We start from the raw sequence: 4011 nt of genomic DNA on the forward strand, positions 1-4011 counted from the left end.
GACAACGCACTGTTTCGATCCAGCCCCTCACGCTTCCTGACACCAAAGACCGATGTTACCGGGAATTATCCAATGCCTGAGCGGGTGGAAGCTTTTTGGACTGAGTTGTATGGAGATCAACCAAACGTGAACGCCAACACTCCAGCTCTGCACGACTTCAAAGTATTCTGTCGGGAACACCGTCGACAGAATGCTGATGAAGAGAGCCCTGCAGTCAGTGTGGATGAAGTTCGTTCAGCACTAAATGGCAGCAAAAATTGGGCTGCCCCGGGACCAGATGGCATTAATGTCATTATTACATTAGAGCTGACGATCCGATTCCGGACTGGCTTGTAGAAGGGTGAACCGTACTGATACCTAAAAAAGGTGACTTGTCTGACCCTAAGAATTTCAGGCCTAGAGTGCGGTTTATAAAATTTTTACAAAAATTTTAAATAACCGTATCTTGCAGCAGATAGAGCCTGGATGGCAACAGATATATGAACAACGTGGCAGTAAAAGAGGCCTGTCAGGTTGCAAGGAGAACCTGATAGTGGATCGATGCGTCTTACAAGATGCGATCTACTATCAACGCAACCTGTCAGTGGCTTGGATTGACTATCGCAAGGCATTTGACTCAACTCCTCATGAGTTGATTTTATATCTACTCAAATGCCTGGGAATCAATCCGGAAACAGTGGAATGCATTCGGCGTACAATGCAGCTCTGGCGAACGCGTTTTCACATTGGAAATGGACACGCATTACACGTAACCGGAGTTGTAGAGTATAAACGGGGGGTCTTCCAAGGCGATTCCTTGAACCCTCTGCTGTTTTGCATTTCACTGCTGCCTATATCTGTTGCACTCCGTAAAACTCATGGGTACTCTGTGGGGCCTCCGGGTGATCGAAACTACTGTATTCGATCACCCATCTGCTTTACATGGATGATCTAAAGCTCTATAGTGCAGATAAAGATCATCTACAAGCGGCCCTCAACATCGTAGCAGAGTACACATGAGATGTCGGAATGTCTTTTGGGTTGGATAAGTGTGCGGTCGTACATCTGGCGAGGGGTAAGTGCTCTGATACGGGGGATGATGTCGAGTTAGTAGATGGGAGCGTCTTAAGACAATTAGACGCCGGAGAGTTGTATAGATACCTAGGAATGGAAGAGCACCGTATGCATGCGGTCTCTGAAGTCCGAGCAACTCTCCAGAGCGAGTATGTTAGGAGACTCCGGAAAATTTGGTCCTCCGAACTTTCCGGCAAAAATAAAGTCTCAGCTACTAATATGCTCGCTGTCCCAGTCTTACTATACTCTTTCGGTATCGTGAAATGGGCCCGAAAGGATTTACGCGATCTTGACATTAAAACCCGTAAGATCATTAATATGAATCGGAGCATGCACCCCAATTCATCTGTCGCCAGATTATACCTCACTCGGTCCATCGGTGGGAGAGGTTTGCAGAGTTTGGAGCGGCTTCACGACCGTTTGGTCCTGGGTTTAACACACGAAGTTGTCAATTTCACTGCAGACGAGGATGACTTTTGTAACAGGGTAAAATTACCCTTAATCGATAAGTCACCAAATATCGATAATTATTCGACATAGCACTGGCGCGTCTCGATCTTCGGGCCTAAAGGGAAAATAGGAGGGGGTGAGTTTGGGTTAAAATAGGTGAGCCGTGCAGTGGAACAGGGAGAAGTAGTGTGACCGCCAGACTGAGTGCCACGGAAATCAAAAAGGACCGTTCCCGAGAGTAGTGACGAGACGAAGGAAGCCAACTACAACTAGGACTTCATCCTCAACGAGTGAGCTAGATCATCGTTTTGTTCGTCAAGGTGTCAATTATTGCTCTGTGGGAAGGAAGTGGACCGCGGTTTATCCAATACCCAGTTACTTCTCCTAGACGAGTAGAACGCTAGTGATAATGTTTTATATCAAGAATTAATTATTAAGAATTCTAATTTGAGAATTAATTATCGAGGATAATATAGAGTGGAAAATTATGGAGAATATTATATTATAAGATTATTCCATCAAGTGTGAATTTAATAATTATGGGATTAAGTCCGTGAATTAATTAAATTAATTTTGCTGACATTTGATAATTATCGGCGTGGATATTAAGTCCAAGTAATTAGTTAATTGAGTCAAAAATCGTCACAGTAAAAGCTTAGTCAGAATTAGTTAATTAAACTTGTGTTAATAATTTAGAAGTGATTGTAAGATTTATATTGTGATTAATTTATTTAACAAAAGCTAGTTCAAGGTATTAAGCCTCTCGTTCGAAATAATGACTTAAGAATTTTAAGCTGTTTTAATATTTTAATAGAATTAAAATTAACAATTGGAATTTGAGAATTGTCGTAGTTAGTTAGAAATACATTGTTAATTGAAAATTATCGTTTTATCAAATTACTAATGATTGAATAATTGATTTAAAATATTTAATTAGAATTAGTTACAGTCAATTTTATTAAAGTAAAATTTATAAAGTAAAGTCAAGTTAGAAGTGTGAGTGTGAGACAAGTGTGGGTTATGTGTGAGTTGCAGAGTGATTAGGTCTATGTTTCGTCGCTGGACCGTTACTGCTGTAGCTGGTGTGGGTTACGAGAGTGTGCTGCAGAACATCTAGGTCTATGTTTCGTCGCTGGGCTGTTGTTCTGTAGTAAAGTGTGTATAAGCTGCAGGAGTATCTAGGTCTATGTTTAGTCGCTGGGCTGTTACTCCTGTGAGCCGAGTTAACGATCCTACTATATGATTCGTCTCTGTGCGGGTGACAGTAGTTAGAAATCGGGTAGACGCCGAAAGGGGCCCGTCACGTGTAGACGCCGGGAGGGGCACGTGTTAGAAATTGACGGGTAGACGCCGAAAGGGGCTCGTCGAGAATAAGTTAGAAATTGACGGGTAGACGCCGAAAGGGGCTCGTCGAGAATAAGATATTGTAAAGTGTGGAGTTAGTTTTGGTCGTCCGGTGGACGTTAAATTTTAAGTTTAGTTCTAAGACAGGTGTGGGAGACCGTTTGTTCGAAAAAGCCCAATTAGTTCTAAGACAGGTGTGGGAGACCGTTTGTTCGAAAAAGCCCAATTAGTTCTACGACAGGTGTGGGAGACCGTTTGTTCGAAAAAGCCCAATTAGTTCTAAGACAGGTGTGGGAGACCGTTTGTTCGAAAAAGCCCGTCTAGTCATCGTATCGTCAAATTGGAGGTTCGTTTGTAAATATCGTTTATTTCGCAGTTGTTCTCCGCTTCGTTAGATTATAAGTGTGTGTGTGAGCGCTAAAAATTGTTAAGTTTGGTAAATTTTTATTGTTAATAAAACTGATCAGATTGTTAATTAAATTTTTATTATTTAACAGCACCTTCCTCCACTCTCTCTACCCTAAGATAAGTTTTCTCAGCTCTGGACCGGTTCCAGGAACCGTGATTAATAATCCTGGTGGCGCCCTGATAATTTTTATTGTTGTTAGTTTTGTTTAGTTAAATTAAAAATTTATTAGGGGCCAACCTGAGCAGGTAAAACTGTTACATTGGCGCCCAACTTCTTAAAAACCCCATAGAGAGAGAATGGAAGTTGTTGAGTAATAAAATTTTAATTAATTAATTAGAAACATATTATTCAATCATTGAAAAAAAATTTTTTTTTATTACTCGAAAAATTTTTTAACTTAGAAAATTGCGTTTAGTGAGCGTCGAAAAATTTTCTTTCTTCTAATTTTCCTTGAAATTCAAATTTTAGCATTAATTTGATTCTTATTTAAAATTTTGAAAAAAAAAAATCATTATCATTCAGCTAAACCCAGTAGCTTGTGGTAGTTTTTTTTTTTTTTTTTCTACAAGTCACAGCTATTTTGGGTATCAAAGAAAATCATCATAATAGTCAAACCCGGTAGTCGAATTAAGTCGAAGTATTTTTCTTTCAATAAGGATTAAAATACTTATCGATTTTGACTACCTCGGGTAAATTTACTTTTCATTTTTGAGGAATTTACTTGAGAAAATTCGACAATTGCTTTTGAAAAGAAT

The 4011-nt window shown here is 39.8% G+C and overlaps 1 long non-coding RNA gene across 1 annotated transcript; it reads left to right on the top strand.

Annotated features, from left to right (window-relative positions):
* The first annotated feature begins 2692 nt into the window (after nt 1-2692).
* On the top strand, nt 2693-3216 carry LOC141528092 (uncharacterized). The gene is made up of 2 exons (XR_012479309.1): nt 2693-2994; nt 3136-3216. It is a non-coding gene; the product is annotated as an uncharacterized LOC141528092 (long non-coding RNA).
* Nucleotides 3217-4011: the final 795 nt, after the last annotated feature.

The sequence above is a fragment of the Cotesia typhae genome, unplaced genomic scaffold (assembly GCF_013202065.1).
Source record: "Cotesia typhae breed Kobodo isofemale line unplaced genomic scaffold, CoteBio_Ctyphae contig_42, whole genome shotgun sequence".
Lineage (NCBI taxonomy): Eukaryota > Metazoa > Arthropoda > Insecta > Hymenoptera > Braconidae > Cotesia > Cotesia typhae.